At 46.9% G+C, this 17,502-nt stretch overlaps 1 long non-coding RNA gene across 1 annotated transcript; it reads left to right on the top strand.

Moving 5' to 3' along the window:
- Window positions 1-2,038: 2,038 nt before the first annotated feature.
- On the top strand, window positions 2,039-8,541 carry LOC135915143 (uncharacterized). The gene is made up of 2 exons (XR_010568524.2): window positions 2,039-2,102; window positions 8,172-8,541. It is a non-coding gene; the product is annotated as an uncharacterized lncRNA (long non-coding RNA).
- Window positions 8,542-17,502: the final 8,961 nt, after the last annotated feature.

The raw sequence follows: 17,502 nt of genomic DNA, 5'->3' as shown, positions 1-17,502 counted from the left end.
CTTCAAGTCGAAGCTCTGGGTCCGACTGTGCCACACCACCGATGTCCACCGAAACGAACGTTAGCCGAGGCTTAACACCATCACAATGAATCGCGACGGCCGATCCTCCTAAGCTGAAAACAGAGGTGCACAACGGATGAAGACTGCCGAGACAAAGACGCTGAACATGTGAAGGTGGCGAAGGCCCTGATTCGTTGGTTCTTGATTGCAAGCGCAGCGGCGACGTACTTGATTCGCTGTGTTTTGGCGCTTGCCGTGCCATCTCCGCACAACATTAGCAGCTGTACAAGATTTGCGAAGCCTCCGAGATTCGCAACGGGCAAGAAGTCTCGGAGTTTACGTAGAACGGAGAGGCGGTAGCCGCCGCTGCCTTCTGGCTCACCCCGCGTCGGTTAGATTTTTCTTCCGATTTTGCCTTCTCTCGCCGTTCTCTCCGTTTCGGAGGCAATACAGCCTTGTGTGTAGGCAGTAAGCGCGTTTCTCTGGCCGTGTGCCAGGCGAGCGTAGTTCGAATTATCCGTGAGGGAACCTTCTCGCGTTCGAATTAACGGACTTTTTTATACATAGGCTTCTGTGGAGCTTGGCCGGACCAAATCGTATAGTTCGAATTATCCATAAATTCGAATTATTGAAGTTCTAATTAACGAGCTTTCACTGTATTACCGTCTCAGCAAAACAACAGTGCCAAACCACATTTCGCCGTGCTTTATGAGTAGCGGCAGTTGTCGGCCCGGAAGGAAGGAAGGAAATCAACTTTATTCGAGGTCCTGCAGGCCACGAGAGCTTCGGGCTTTCATGGAGTGGGCGTCTCCCACTACGGAACCGGGAGGTTGAGTTTCCTGGCGGCGTCGTGGACCTGCTGGATGGCCCAGAGTCGGGTAGCTAGTCCTTCACTCCGGATTGCTGCTTCAAACTTGCGCTTGTCCTGTTCGCAGTTTATGTGAGCTTGGAAGCACGACCAGAGTAAATGATAGACGTTAAGGGATGTATTGCAATTGGTGCAATAAGACTTGTCGTAGAGCTCGGGCATGCAATGGTGTAGTCTGTTTTGCGTGGGGTATGTGTCTGTTTGTAGCATTCTGAGTGTAACCGCTTGAGCTCGAGTGAGCGTGCGGTGTGGCGTGCTATACTCTCTACGTTGTAGGTAGTATTGTTGACGTCATGAGGCGCCTGACCAATCACAGACGAAAACGAGGCGGGCGAGCTGCCCCGAGTATGCTGCCACAATTTTCGTCAAAAGAAAGTCCGTTTGCGCTTTCTTTCGCTCAATTTCGATGCGATATTCGAATTCGGAGGGCTGGAAACCATTACGTACAGCTCTTCACTCATTTTTTGCAGGAAAAACCCTTCAGCTTCCCTTTAACATGCAATGATAACACAGCATACGAGCGTTTCTGTATTCTGCCCCCATACGAGTGATACGGTGGTTTCTCCTTGAAGCTGTACTTTTTTGTTGTATTTTTAGTACACATCTCTTTTGATGGAGTACATACCATTGGAGGCATACTAAATTAACATGCGAAAACGACAAAGTAAATGCTTATGCGTGTTCCATTATCTGTAACCTTATTTAACCCTTTTAACCCCCTTACGTTTACAACTTCCTCCTTAATATGATACGATAGATGCATGGCCTGAATGCTCAGTCGTATAACATGCCTTTGCACACTCCCCGATCTTGGAGGCCATTATGTGCGGTACCTTCCGCGTGAATCGTGCATAAAATATACAAAACAATTTTACGAGAAAGACGATGCTGTTTGCGTTTCTGCTTCATCAGACATCTGAGTTACACGAAATACACCACGACGGACGGATCATTTGCAGCGTGGAATTCACATGCTCATAATTACTTTTGTTTAAAAGGTCGTATCGCTGAATTGGTACTATGGGAGCAAGGGCCTCTGGTATTTTTACGAAGCTCTACATATCTGAACTTTTTCAAGTAAAAACAGACAAAAATTATAAAACAAACTATTGTTTATTACCTTGGGCACACGCTGTTATTTTGGAGCATACATTATCATTTATGAGAAAGATGACGAAGAAGAGGTGTAACGAAGGCAAGCACAAACGCAATGGATCCAGCCTGGGAAGTGGCGGTGAGTTCTCCAGATTTGCTTCTTACTTTATACATTGCCTTCTCCTCACACCAGTACAGGGTAGCTAATTTGCATTTAAAGCTTTAATTTCCCTTCCTTCGAGTTTCCATTGGGTTGCTGCTGCTGCTACTGCTACTTATGTCGCTGCTTTGCAATCCGCGTCAGGTGGTGGTTCACAGCATGTATATACATGACAGGTAGGAGCGCGGCAGAAAGCAAAGGAGAAGCCAGAAACTTGTTTTGACCTTCCCATCTTATCGCCACAATACCTTCTTGACTACTGTAATTATCCGTGACCTCGCGCAAAAGCATAGCAGAACTGCAACTCTTACCTTTCTACTAACTTGCAACAGTCAAGAGGGGACATAGATAGAGTGGTCAACAGAAAGTAGAGAGAGAAGGGTGTGAATGCGTGCAACCAACGCAGTCACAAAGTGAGTGAAGAACAGCCTCGTCATTTTTTAGTCGTAGAAATGGGGGAAGGGCGGGAGAGGGAAAAGGTGACGTAAGGCAACGAAGCGCAACTTCCAGACAAGGCAGCAGTTGCGGACCAACTGGATAAATTTAAAATTAATTTACGCGCTGTGGTACGTTTGTAGCATTTCTGAAAAAAAAATGAACGCTGCGCAATGTTGCCACGTGGATGACTCACGAAGGGCGAGTGGATGCGAAGCCGCATTAAAGCACCGCGGCGTCTTGACCACGCTACATAAGCGGCCGTCCATCAAATTATCACTTCTGTACCGCCATAGTAGTTTTGTGGCAATGGCATCGTTCAAGGTTGCGGGTTCGAACCCGACAGCGGCAGTCGCATTTCAACGGGGCTGTAATGCAGAAATACCGTTGTATTGAAAATTAGGCGCATATTAAGCAATCCCAGGTGATCAAGATTAAAGCAGTTGCCCCCACTGCTACTTGCCTCATAATCAGACTGTGGGTCTTGCATGTAAAGCCTAAGAATTTAAGTAACGTTTACTACTTCTGTTACGATGAGTCGTGCCGTGGAGGCAATGGCAGTGCTAAACCTCTTTCAGGATACAAACAATAGTGCACAATACGGCCTCCGGAAAACACATCTCCCTGTGTGTTCTGTGTGCTACGTAGACATATACATGAGGTACGTAAGGTTTAACATCAACTATAGCCGCTCTTCTTTTGCACTAAACGCTGATGAATCTAACCATTCGCCATAAACACTACCGTCAATCACCGTCAATAAGCGCGAACAGCAAGGGAAGCTTCACTTACATCAATTCTCACAGTGCGTACGATTCGCATAATTTATTTTCTAGGTAGCCTTAATGGCTTTCTTTCTTTCTTTCTTTCCTTCTTTCTTTCTTTCTTTCTTTCTTTCTTTCTTTCTTTCTTTCTTTCATTTCTCTCTCTCTCTCCCTCTCCCTCTCCTTAGATTTGCTGAAATTGGTATTTAGCTTGTTACAGTAATATAAAGTTATTTAAAGCCAGCTGAATGGGCTCACTTTTGATGCGGAGCCGTGTTCCCAGCTTTTGGCAAATGCATTCGGAAGAAGATGTCAGGACCTGGTGATGAAAGAGCAGATCATAGGCAGGTAGACAGCTGCTATTGTCGCGTAAAACGTATTCACTAAGCTAAGGCATAAGCTGATTTCCAGCAGAAGTAGGCTGATGTGTAGAAGGGAGGGGGACGAGATGATTATAAAAGCTGCATAGTGGCTGCTTGACAGGTCACACCTACTGAAGAAACAACAGTTCATCTTTGCCTCAAGACGTTTCATAGTATTAATAATTGGCTGTGCTAGTGAGGAGAGAGGAAATACCATTTCTTAAATAGCATTTCCGCGAATTACTCCTCAGTGTATTTATGATTTTGCACTGGAATGTCTAGATATGCGAGATCGGGCATTTCACCTGCGTGTCTGTCACCTTAAAGAATACCGTATGGCGTGACGCTTGGAATAACGCTAGGGTCTGTTTGTGGGGTTTTCTCTACTCTTTCTTCTTAAGTTTAAAGCTTTTTTAAAATTTAAGTTGAAGTTTTTATGTCTAAACGGTTATACAGAATTTATTCAATCTTGCACATTGCGCATACCTTTAGCCAATTGAAAAGAACCTTCTACATTTGTCTGGTAGATCTTAGTTCGCGGCCCTGACCATCACTGTATTTTCGTAGTGGTGATGCTGAAATAAATAGTAATAGAATGGGTGATGTAAATAGCGAAAAACGACATCATTTGATGCCAATTCGATACATTCACCATTTCTATGTAGACGGCGCGACCAGGAAGAAAATATTTTCAGACAAGCCTGGCGATTATGCACTGTGATTTCTTGCACTTCACTCACGTCAGTGGCTTTTCAGGGCTGTTGCGGCTGAAAAATGCGATAACTAAACTTGGCAGCCTTGCAGAATCACGTACAATAAATCGATGCCGCTAAACACACGCTTAAAATCCTGTGCCTGTTACACTGCACGTGAATGTGCGCTTCGTTTTGCTTTCGGCGCCTGTGTTTCCCCGTAACTACAGCTGTATGGTGTACAGACAATAATAATACCTCGATAGTACTGCTTGGTATCCGTATCTACGTGTTTCTTCAGAATATATATATATATATATATATATATATATATATATATATATATATATATATATATATATATATATATATATACATACATACATATATATAGATATATATATATATTTGTTTATGTATGAAGTGAGGTTTTCTGCCATTTCCATCATGGGTATGATTTGTTTTCTACCGTAAGTCACATCTAAAGACCGCAAGGAAGTGTAGCACGTTGAAAATTACGCTACAGGCACCCTTCAAATGCACGGGTCCACCGTGACGCTGTACTTGATTAAGGGTGCAGCTATGTACATTCGTGCGGTTTCAGAAGAAAATGAAGTATATGTGTATAATTTTGTTCTTTCACATCGAAGTTCGTCGTGCGTTTCGTATGAGTTGCTTTCATGCTTAGCGCAGCCCCACATTATCGTCCTGCTGTTATGGATGTCGATATATGCTGTGTGGAGAGTTAAAAACTTGAGCTACTGAAAATTGCATAATACCGCATATGACTACACTCTTGTGATGTTTGATTGAACATCTGAAGAGAGATTTCTAAATTTCTTTTTTATACTTAGGCAAAATGTGCATGGTAGACGCTCACTGAAATCTTCAGTGTGTTCCGTCGTAAAGCTACTAAGACGAGCCTGCCGCACGGCAAAGCACCTAGCTAACTCGAAAGAAGTAACGTCCTCTGAAATTCAGCCTCATCAAAAATCACTGGGTGAAGCCTTTTCTGGCTTATGTTTTGGCCACTAAAATGTATTAGCCGTAATAGCACTCAAACATGAATATTTCTCCAGCATTACCCATGTATCATGTGCAGTGAAGTGCACGCAAAACACACAGAACAACGAAAGTACGGGATCAGGTGGTGTGCATTACTTTGCTCATATTGTCATACCTGCCAGCCCAACAGTCCGCCCATTCGAGACAGGCATTTTTCGCACGCCGCATAGTAAAGCGAGTACGCGAGGAACTTCTCTCAAGGCGCTCAAAGTTGTCTTCATGAACCCCTCTGTTACCTATGCCGCACGTTCATTCCGTGGTATCGGCTTCCAGTCTGAAACAGAACATTACGCTGTACACTGCCGCAGTTGTCCTGCGGGCCAACCACAGTGACTTGGCGTCGTAATCTTTTTAAATTTCACTATTTTTTTTACCTTCTGGGCGAGACAACAGTTTATATCAACAATAATCAGTTTAGCCAAAGGGAAGCAAGCGCTGCCGTTGGTCAGATGCCATTCAGGCGGTTCACTTCGTCAAGAAGGTGTAGGCTATGATGAGCGAGAACCCCGAGATGCTAATTGTGTCGATAATTTGAAGTGGCAGAGTCAAGAACCAAGCCTTGAGTGCACGATGTCATTTTGCACTACTCCTAATGATTCGCTTGCTCCCACAGTGCCTGGGCGACGCCGTGAACTTCTGCTGCCACGTCGCCCTCCACGTGGCATTCTAGTTCGCCCTATCAAGCTGCTACGCTGCTATTTATTAGGGGCGTCACTGAGAGGACGTCTAACAAACAGCCGCGCAATGCTCAAATCTCGCTAAGGTTTACAATTGCAAAATGACTTTCCAAGATCAACAAAAACTATTTGATTAGAGAATACAGCAGTTATCGGATCCAACTTTATTCAAAATTGAAGGTAGATACGGTTTTTTCAACAGACTGAAGAAGAGCAATAAAAAGAAACAATGCGAAAATATTTAAATCAAATATGTAGATACTACAATGAAATGTTGCTGTTCCTGGTGAAGTCGTTATTATCTTTTCAAGTGCATTGCGCACCCGGTAGCTGTTATGTATAGCTTTCTTTTTGTGATCGCCTTTCCGCAATATTTAAAAATGTCTGTTGGGGCAACAAATTGACTGATGTAATGTACCGGCAGTGCCTCATAATGAAATCGTGGTTTTGGCACGTGGAACCAGAGAATTCAATTCAATTGAATTAATCTACCGACCCAAAGCAAAATAAATGTTGTATGTCGAAAAAATGACAGAATACCCTCTCTGAACGGAACACTGTAGAAGAAGGTTCTCGGCTATTTCGTCACTGTACCGTCCAATTCTATATTTACATACACTAAAGTGCTGAAAGGCCAGCACGCTATTTCAAATAAAGTATAGTACGTGTAATCTACTGCTAAACATAAGCTGTAGCTTCATCTCAAGAAATTAACGTTGTTTAGTAAACGCGAACCGAATACTCTCGCGGCATTTGCATAGCCAAAAATAAATTCACTTTAGTTTCCTAGATTACGGGATCAAAGCGCGGAACTGGTGGTCAGTCTGTCTTTAACTCTTCTAGTTGGGAAGATTTTAGAGCCAATGGGCAGAATTCACGAACCTTTCTGCTCGAAAGTCTTCTTTGCCGTTGTCTGACCACCTTCGCTGATTATATACGTGAGCCAATTTATGCATCATATAGTATTAATCATCGCTACAAGCTTGTCGTCCTTTTGCGACAGCGTTGAGGGCCTTATGTCGCATAGAATCCGGTGTCGGCTTCTCGTGTCGTGTAGCGAAAAGTCATTCCGACCCACAACCACGCAGGCCTTCTGCGTCGCTCAGAGGCGTTACTGAACTAATTCCTCGAAGTAAGATGCGCCAGAAAAATCCTAAAGTACAACCTAAACACAACCTACAGACATGATAGCGTCGGATTCTAATTTGAATATATCAGAAAACATAATTCTGTTATGCGAAAATTGAACACAACCCCCTTTTCCAGCGTCTCTACCATTCATAGAGCGGCGCGCTGTTCTCGATTTGTTGCGACACCGCCATCCAGATGCCGTTGACCTCCTCGCATTCTCGGCCAACGCAAGAGGCCGCGTTTTGCCAGAAAGCCCGCCCTCTCGCGCTCGTACATAGCGTTCGCCGCCAGCGTTTCGCGGTAAACATTACGGTTACATAACCTGCAGTTGCCGGGAAGCGTGAGAAGCCGTTGGGGACCTTTGAATGCCATCGCCTTCCACTCTTAAATGTGAAGCTTAAGCCTCCTCCAAATTTTGTTTCACATTTATTTGTGTTTTCGTTCATTAATTCAAGAAACAGCCAATGAATGAAACCACAAGCCTACCTATGTCGTCACCAACCACAGCGCGTCCACTCTTAAATCTGGCATTGATTCTATGCACTAACCACCAATGACCCAGTCTTCTTCTTCTTTCGGCACTACTCCTGTAATGCCCTCTGACATTAAAGGCACTGAGATATATAAATAGATGTGTCCAGCATCTTAACTGGCAGAATGTTCCTTTTTCCGCGCAATTCAAGCGCATGGGCATTTTCATGGAATAGGGGGCTATCTGCTGCCCAAACGCTGCGTCATCTTCAGGTCAATAAGGAGCGCTGTGTGCCGGTGCTCGGTGAAGTCAAGAGGGCGCTTTGTGCTGTGCAAGAGGCGTGCTGCGGATATGTAAGTCAGGGTGGCTGAATCGCTGGCAGCCATATGAACAGAGTCCTTAATATTCAAGCTTTCTTCCCTCTCACCAAATCTTCTTTCTTTCCCGCAGGCATTCCGGCGACGAAATAGACCAGCCAAGGATCTCCCTCACAAGGTCACAGCGAGCGGCAAGCCATCGGTCACGCGCCGGTGGTGGAGTCGCGAGCTACCCTGGATAGTGGTGGCACTGGGCACAGTGCTCGTGCTACTCGTGCTCACCGTGTACAGCCTGATGCCGACTCGATCCGCGCGATACATCGTCTTGACAAGAGACGAATGGCGTCGAAACCCTTCGGCAATGTCGGCTTGGCAACAGAAAGACCACCGCACCGCAGACGCCGACCTCTCGTGAAGCGCATTGTTGTTCTTTTCCTGGTGCACCACAGACAAGCGGGCCGTCTGCAGCGGCTCGGCAGGTGCCGTCGCTTAAGGCACCGTATCTACTCGCTTTCTACTTAACTCTGGCGTGACGGAAATACAAGAACCGTCCATCGAAGACAAACGCAGCAACGAATTTATTTTTTTGTAATTTATAGCCCATGCTACCTTCCTTGTTGGCATTGCGGGAAGTAGCAGCTGCGCGGAATTTCGCTGTGCCGAAGCTTCACACACGACTTCTGCATGACGTCATCAGCAGAAATATGATATAGAAATTACTCTGTGCAAATGTAAGTTTACAACTGCGTGACTAAGCAATAAAAGGCTAACCCAAATTTTTAAAACATTTCGCTGTAGAAATGTCTAAAGTGGCCATGTTGATGCGTTTCACACCGATCTGACATACAGCGTTATTTTGTATGATATATGTAGAACCTTCGTAAGAACGAGGAATTTCATATCGGCTTAAACTTTTCTATTACATATGCCGCTGTATATACTGCAACAGATGCAGCTTAGAGTGTTTCGATATTTATTAAAAAGCGAAGCTTTCTTTGCATGTAACATTGTCTGAGTCGGTCGGTCGGTCGGGCTGTCTGTCGGTCGGTCGCTGGTCGAATTTTTGTCGAGTAGATTCGCATTCACTTAAAAAAAAACGGAAGTGCATCGGTGGCAGGATTCGATTCTCCGACCACCAGCGCAGCGGCCCCGTGTTTTAAATAGGCCAAAACCACATTTTTCTAGAGCTCACAACACAGGCGCCCGTTCCTGCGGCCAGTTTCGGCGTCGTACCTCTTAATCGAGTAAATGAGCGCAGCAAAGCACGAGTGCTCACCGGGCGATGAAATACGGCGAGAACGAAGCAAGCGCGACAAAGAAAGCGAAGGGGGTGGATGCAGCAGCCATCAGGCGCAAAACAGAGAAGGACGGTATGGGGAAAGAGCGAGAAGAAAAATCAGTGCGGCGCAAGACGGACTAGGGCGACGATAAATACTAGATGCTGCCAGAGTAGCGCATGTCGTTAGGGTGTCTTCCATGCGCCTGCTCGCCACCGCTGCGGCCTCGGGGGCGCGCCCATCTAGGCACTCTTAAAACCCCTTAAACTTCGTAAAGTAGCGCCACGCTTTGAAGTATGCCGCTTCTTTTTCGCGTGCTCTGGCTGAGGCCGACGCCGCGTCGATATTGGCTTGATGGCATCACGTGGACCCTCGCGCCGGCTTCGTTTGCTTATAATCGCGCGTAAGCGCCACTTCCGTAGATAAGCGTCTACGGAGTGGTGACGAGCGCATGTTCGTGCCGTTGCTCTTCTGTATTTGGTTTGCGAATGCCTTGAACAAAGTTTTGTGGCAAGTGCGACGTCGCTTCACGGCATTTTCGATCACCATAACCTGATGCGCCTTCGTATGCGAACATAGTTTCAGAAAAGATAAGCGCTTCTCGATACCGTCTGGTAATCGCTACGGGTTAAGAAGAAAGACAGGGTTTCATCTAATTGGGAGGGAGATCTTCAGACCAACATTCTCCACACGACAATATGAGGTAATGGTGAGCCTCTCATATTATGGTTCTACGCGACGTGTACCTTGCTTATATAACGAGTGTGCCTTCGTATTTGGTGCGCTTAATCGTGTTGTACGCCAGGAGGCTTGAATTCGCGGGCAAGCGAGGCTGCTTGCGAAAACATAATTACGATACCGTTAGTATTCAGCGCATTCCTTTTGATAACATTTGAGACTCACGCGTGAAAACTCCTCTCAGGAAAGCAACTCTCTGCATTTTGTGGTTACCATCTAGGCTTGTTTGCCTAGCCTAAAATAGCTTTGTTTGCCTCTTTTGTTCGCGCTCGTCATTGGCGCTGGGCCGGGGGATTTGCGATACAAAGGAAAAGTGTACGTGCGGCCCCGAAACCACGTTCGTCACCGAACGACAGCATCGTAAGTCTTTGAGACGTACGTGTTAATTCTTGTCCGCTTTAAAATTTGTGTAGTTTAATATGCTGTCGTGGATCACTCACAAAGAAAACGTGCTCTCGCTCGCTCCTTCACTCACTGGTTTAGTCGTCGTTCGTTTAGTCGTTCGCTTACACGCGTTTGTTCAACTATTAGCTCGTTCGACTACTATGTCTATGAGCCACACATAATGAGACAACAAATGGTGCCTCAGTGTGAACGACTGCATCATTTCACTTACTGCAATTTCAGCCGCGCCATAGGGCGGAAATTCTTTGCGCGGTCATCAATTCACTAAAATCCTATCGCAAATGTTATTTCGGAGCGAGCGCAACCATTCTCAATGCATGCACCTTAGTGCAACTCGGTTCGCGGCAAGTACATCACATCATGGACGGATGAGCCAACCCACGATGAAATTTTATTCGTTATGAGTCACTAACCTGAAGAAAATAATGCGCTTGTTTGAGCCTGAATGAAGTGCTGTTACCGCATTCCCGCTTCGCGCACGAATACTAAAAACCTGATTTCATTTTCTATTTGCGCAAAATCTCGTCTCGACGATCGGCTACACGTATTCCTGTCGACGTTCCGGCACGAGAACCATAACGCACCATCGCGCACCTCTGAGCCTTTGGCTGTGCTTAGAACAGTCAAGCACGCATGTTCGCGGTTCTGTAGCTTGTAATACTCTTAAGAACCTTCAGAGCAGCGATGATTCATGCCCTCTGTCGGCCTTTGTACTTGCCGCGAATTTACGTGGTAAGGATGGCATGGATTATTTAGGCTACTGAAGGCTTGCTGTTGGTCAGAATGTTGGCATTCGATTGTAAATGTGATATTTACAGCCATTTGCAACAATATATTGCGGTACGCACTTGACAAATGTTGCGTACCTTCTTATAGCGCACGCGATACATTCGCAGTTGTCATGGCACAGCGTTAGCGCTCGTTCAGATACTTAAATAAATAGTTATCAAAACAAGAGACAGCTGCCGTCACTGAATTTGTATAACCATCCGGATAGAAATTATGCGCCCTACACTAAGCTACTCGGAGCTAGAAAGCCAACACCAACGCTTAAAGCACACCACCTTGCTGTACGTGCCTTCACTCCGCGAAAAGTCGTCTGCTACGCTCGAGCAGTATAGGCGGCGCCACGGTCGAGGAGGAAGCGCGAAAGAGAGGAGAAACGAGGAGGAGTGAAGGCGGAGGAGGAGAATATCGCTACTTTACGACGTTTAAGGAGCTTTGGGCACTCTATGCGTCGTCTGTCCACCAAAGCACTACATGAGTGGATGTCTGTCGGCGGCGGCTGCTGTGAATAGCGGCTACGCGTCAGTCACGCTCTGCCTCTCGCGATCTCCCGATTAGAAAGGTAGTCACGCCACACTTCGCTCCGTTCGGGACGTGCCACATGAAACGGATTGTTCGTGCCAGCCTTTATATCGCAAAATAAAAACCTGTAGCGCGCTGCGCACAAATTTCGAATTAGAGAGTGTTGTAATTCTCGGTCAGTCAGTCAAGAACTTTATTGAGGTCCTGAGGAGTTTTAAGCCGTTGGAGACCCACGCGGAGAGCTCCTTGCGCCGAAACCGTAGGCGACGCCCAAGTCGGGACGGGAACGTGGTCACGCTCCGCCAGTTCTTGGGCCCTCTGGATGGTTTTCAGTTGGAGTTTGAGGTCCGGGCTTTTGAGGGCTTCTTCCAATTCGGGCTCAATGGAGAGAGGGCCCTTTGGTGACGCTGTACATTGCCACAGCACATGTGAGAATGAGCAATAAAGTTCTGTGCAGTCTGGGCAATTTGCCGGTATGTCCGAGTTGTAGTGGCTTAGTAGGCCTCGTGACGGATACGAGTTCGTTTGTAGCATTTGAAACGCGGCCGCCTGCGCGCGTTCGAGTTTGGCGTGCGGGAATGGGTACTTGATTCTGTATTTTCGATGGTGTGAGGTGATTTCTCGGTAAGTGAGTAGCGGATCATTAAGCTGATTGTCCAGCCCCTTGGAGGCCGTCGCGGCGGAGGTTTGGTTTTTGCAGGTGAATGTCTTTCCCCATGTGAGCGAGGAACCATGAGATGCATCATTTGCTCTCTTTGGAGCTCGCTAGTAGTGTACGCACTACTTCTTTAGATACGTTGTTGCTTTTGCAGGCCCGAATTGCGACACACGAGTCCATGAGGACATGGGTAAATGTGGGGTCTGCCATGGTGATGGCTACGGCTACCTGTTCTTCTTTAGCGCTGGTGGTCATTTTAACCGATGCGGATGATCGTAATGTTCCGTTGCCGTCCAGGACTGCTATCACGAATGTGGATGTGCTGCCGTACTGGGCCGCGTCCACAAATGCGGGGGCTTCACGATCCGCTTCGGTGCGGTCGAGAATCGCGCGGACCGGGCGCCTACCCACGTTGTGTTGTGGGTGGTCGTTTCTGGGAAACGGTGAGACTTTGTAGTTATCTCTAATTTCGGTCGATAGGGTAACAGCATTCTCGAGATGGGGAGACGGGGAGATATTCGTTTCATTTAGGATTGGACTACCGGCTTTGGACGAGGACAGGCGCCATAGTCTGAGCCTCGATCCCTTCGGCGATGTTGTTGTGCATGCTTAGCTGATCAACCTTGTTTTGGCCCTATAACGTAAATTTATTCCAATATGTTTCTATTCCAATCTCCTGACGTCAAATTTGCGTAACCACCCACCCAAGCACCGGGCGGTCACTTGCAGGGTTGTCTGAACAGACCAATCAAACGCTCTCCCAGTTCATAGGAGGTCACTTTTGTTTGCTTGAAAAATGAACAAGATTGCCTACACTGAGCGGCTTGTCGTATCTAATTGCCTGACAAGAGGCGAGGAGAACGCTCAAGTGGAGAGGGATTCACTGGGGCAGAGCCAGTGCACTGAAAATCGGTAACCGGATGAAGAGGGTGGTGCCGGCATCTGCGATTGGTCGGCTTTCCCTTACTTAGCTTGTGGTGGCTGGTCGAAAATCACGGCGGCATGCAGCGGAAGCTTAAGAATGACGCTAAAACTGACCCTCAGCAAAGAAGAGTTCGCAGAAAAAGGTGGTAAACATGCCGAAAGGGCTCGAAAACGTTACAAGGCCACGCAAGAAGCTTTATTATACGCAAATACACCCATGCTCTCCCGCAGGTGCGGGTAGCCAGCGTCTCGGCGATCGGCGGCAGCCATCTTTTATTCCTTTCGGAATGGGGCAGCCTGCGGCTATTTCGAAGAAAATTCAGTTTTGTTCGGCATATTAATGCATCTTTATCGCGTACACGTCACTTTGACGCGGTGAGTTTGTGCGGTTTTGTGACGTTGCGTGACAGGCAGATGAAGTGGGTGCAGCCCGAAAACTTTTTACCAATACCCGAGGGCTAATGGCGAAAAGGGGTCGAATCAGAAATAACTGTTTTTCTTTTTTCTGTCAAATCATGCATAATCAGTGTGTACACACCATATCAGATGGGGAGGTATCGCGGTTTTCGTGACGTCACCTGACACACAGGTGAAATGGGCGTGGTCGAAAGAAGTTTTTGACCAATCGCGGAGGGCTGATTGCAGAATTAGAATAGAAATGTTTGGAATAGCTTTACGTTAGAGCGCCCCTGTACTTGCTCTTTGTGGAATACCCAAGACCTGTTTGATGCTATTGCGCATGCGTGTGTTTTGTTTCGTCTTTTCTATTTTTGTCCAGTTGTGGGCAGAGGGGACGTAATAGTTGTGGATCATAAGGAACGCGTGGTATACGCGCAGAAGGTTACCTTCGCAGCGACTCTTCCTGCTCCCTGAGACTCTGTGGATCAGTCTGATCATGTTTTCGGTTTTGGCGGTTAACTGTTTGATCGTGTGAGCGTGGCATCCGGTGGCTTCGATTAGGAGTCCAAGAATGCGTATGTGGTTGGCTCGCGGAATCTGTTCTCCGTCTCTTATGTGTAGTGCGATCGGAAGTTCGTCTAGAGGAGTTAGGTAGCAGACTCCTTGGCAAGACTTGCGAAATAGTAAGAGTTCCGATTTCTTGGAGGCTAGTTTCATTCCTGTGTCTAGTAGGTACTCTTCCATGGCATCTAGGGCAAACTTTAATGCCTCCTCCATGTCTGCCAGGGAGCCTCCCGGGCTCCAGATGGTGATTTCATCCACGTAAAGAGTGCAGTTTACGTTCGGGATGTCTCGTAGTTTGTCTGCGCGTCCCTTCATCACTATGTTAAATAGTAATGGAGAGATGACTGAGCCTTGCGGTGTTCCGACGGAGCGCAGCGTGTAGGGGTCCGAGTTAAGTTGTGAGACTCGCAGTCGGGCTTCTCTGACTTTAGGAAGGAGCTTACGTATTCCTGAAATCTCTGGCCGAGAACGAGGCCTGCCACAGATTCAATTACGAAGCGGTGCGAGACGATGTCGAATGCTTTCGTGTGATCGAGGGCGAGGATGCCTCGAACGTCTCTTGTTTTAACATCGAATATCTGTCTCTTTAGGAGCAACATAAGACCCTGGATAGATAGGTAAGGTCGGAACCCTACCATCTTGTGTGGGAGGAGTTCCTGTTCCTCAAAGTAGCGTGACACTCGATTGTGAATGTCGTCCTCGGCTACTATACCCACGCATGAAGGAAGGGAGATGGAGCGTAAATTGTCCAGTTTAAGTAGTTTGCCGGGATTTCGGATGAGGACCACCGTGGCAGTGCGCCATTACGTTGGTAGCTATCCTTTTTCCCACATGTGATTGATGTCTTTCGTGAGTAATGTATTGGCTTGCTCATCTGGGTTGCGTAACATTCGCTTGGTTACCCCGTCGAGTCCTGAGGCCGACCTGCTGCTTAGGTTGTGTAGCGCCTCTCGTACTTCTGCTTCCGTGAAGGCAGCGTCTAGTTCGGGAGCTATCTCGCACTTTATGCTCGGGTAATCGTTGGGGTGACCGTCGCCTAGGGGAAGGCATCGTTTGGCAATTTCTTCCAGGAAGGACTCTTCCGTTCTCCCTTTCTCTTTATATGAGTGTAGAAGTCGGCCTAGCGCATGGCTTTGATTATCCTTTGCTTGGCTGCCGTCTAACATGCCTTTCAGGAGGTTCCACTTAACTCCGGTCCGCATGCAGCCATCGACCACCGAACAGAGTTCGTGCCATTGGAGTCTTGTGAGCTCCGTACAGTATTGGTCGATGTCTCGGTTGAAGGTCGTGAAGCGTTTGCACAGGCGTCTGTTGAAACGCTGCTTTCTCCTTCGCGCAAGTATCATGGCCTTGGCCATGAATAAGTGTGCGAGGTGAGGGTCAACCCTTGGGACCACCAGTTCCGTTTGTATGGTTTTCGTGGCTCTAGTTATGTCGCCCTTTATCGCAGAGAGGTGTTCCGCGAAGGAGTCGTACGTGTTCGTGTTTTCGTTCCATAACTACGGAAGGTATCCCAGTCTGTGAGGGGGAACGATCGGCGTGGGGTCGTCGTGCTTGGTATTTCTGTGCGCATGACGAAGTGATCGCTGCCCCGCTTCTCATGCGTGCTCGTTCATGTGTCGGCGAATTTTTTTCTCTTTATTACATGGAAGTAAGATGTGGATGTCTGCGAAGCTCTAGGCTAACCGGCACTTGATACTCGGGCACGCAAACACACGACCCCAATATAAACATCCATATCAGTGGTTGCTCTTGCTGCATGCGCACTACGCATATACAATGCAGTTTCACCGCTGAACAATTACCATTTTGACCTAGAAATTTCGACGTGCCAGTCCCACATCCGTCTTTGTGAAACGCTATGTAGTCTCGACAGACCACACATGTCCTAAGGACTCCCGCCAGGGTCTTATAGAGTGCCTGCATCCACATTCTTCATATCGTGCTTTTTATTTGGAATCATGATGTGCTAAGACGTACACTCCTAATGTGTGTGCCACCTAGTGTAAAAATATTCTACATTAAATTGCATTCAGCAACCCCATTCCCGTTAAAACGTAGTCGGATGATCGAAGTTGTTTTGTACCATGGTCAACCAACTGTCATCTGTGTCCTAAATATGAAAATATTGACCTTTGTTTTGTATATTTCACAAATGTGATGTTATTTTGGGACAATATACAAAGGACACTGGAAAAACATCTGGACATTACACAATACTAACTACGTTTTCTATAAATTATAGGACCCAGCGGAACGTACCCTTCTCTCGTGCCAACACCAGCTACTTGTCCATTATGCTGATTATTTTCATGCTGTGGTACAATGTAGAATTTACCAAGAAGGGGGTGGTGCATATCTTGTTAACGTACGTCACCTACGGCTTTCAGATAATCACCACGTCTTGATGATGATCATAATTTCGAAACTCTGGTACATATTTACAACGGGGGTTTTTACAAGAAGCGGACCATGTGTATTGTGCCAACGCCAACTAGCTCTGTGATGACCGCTCAATGTTTATGACTGTAGGAAGATCACGTGAAGGCGGCCGCAGAGGCTTCCTGTCGTCCTGACGTTTATTTCGGAAGGCGAAGATGGAGGGCACAGCGGCGTCTGCGGTGACTAGCCCGGCCTAGAACGAGAGCACGGTCTTTCTGGTGCTCACGACTCGTGACTTGAGCCACGCGACATGCGCGCCGTGATGAGGGCAGATGATGGTGATGTGTGGTGATGACGCTCTAAATTACTCATACCTCCTCAACCCTCCCCCCCCCCATTCCTCATCCCACAGAGATGTAAACCAAACGAATATGCGGCATATGTACAGGGGTTACAATAAAAGCTGTGCAAAAGGGGTTGCGGGCAGTCTAAGTTGTCAGCATGAATGGTATCTAGTCACTTACCTGCTGCATCTATCGCGATGTTGGCTTTGAAACTGATTACGACTCTTGCAGGATGACCTAAAATCTGTTCTGTCATGGTGCTGCAGGTGTAACATGAGCCTTAATATTTCAAAGTAAAAGCTCGTTAGGCTGACGAATCAAAAAATAACGGCCGGTCATGAAAGATTATCCAATCAAAAACATTACATTGTCTGCTGCGAGATAGTTTTAATACCTGGGCGGTATTTTTTCAAGCACGGTGTCCTGGAACGCTCATTATACAGCCAAGACAAGCCGGGTGCTGAA

The sequence above is a fragment of the Dermacentor albipictus genome, chromosome 4, assembly GCF_038994185.2.
Source record: "Dermacentor albipictus isolate Rhodes 1998 colony chromosome 4, USDA_Dalb.pri_finalv2, whole genome shotgun sequence".
NCBI lineage: Eukaryota > Metazoa > Arthropoda > Arachnida > Ixodida > Ixodidae > Dermacentor > Dermacentor albipictus.
The sequence above is the reverse complement of the archived record's forward strand: the minus strand, read 5'-3'. Positions and strand labels throughout refer to the sequence as shown.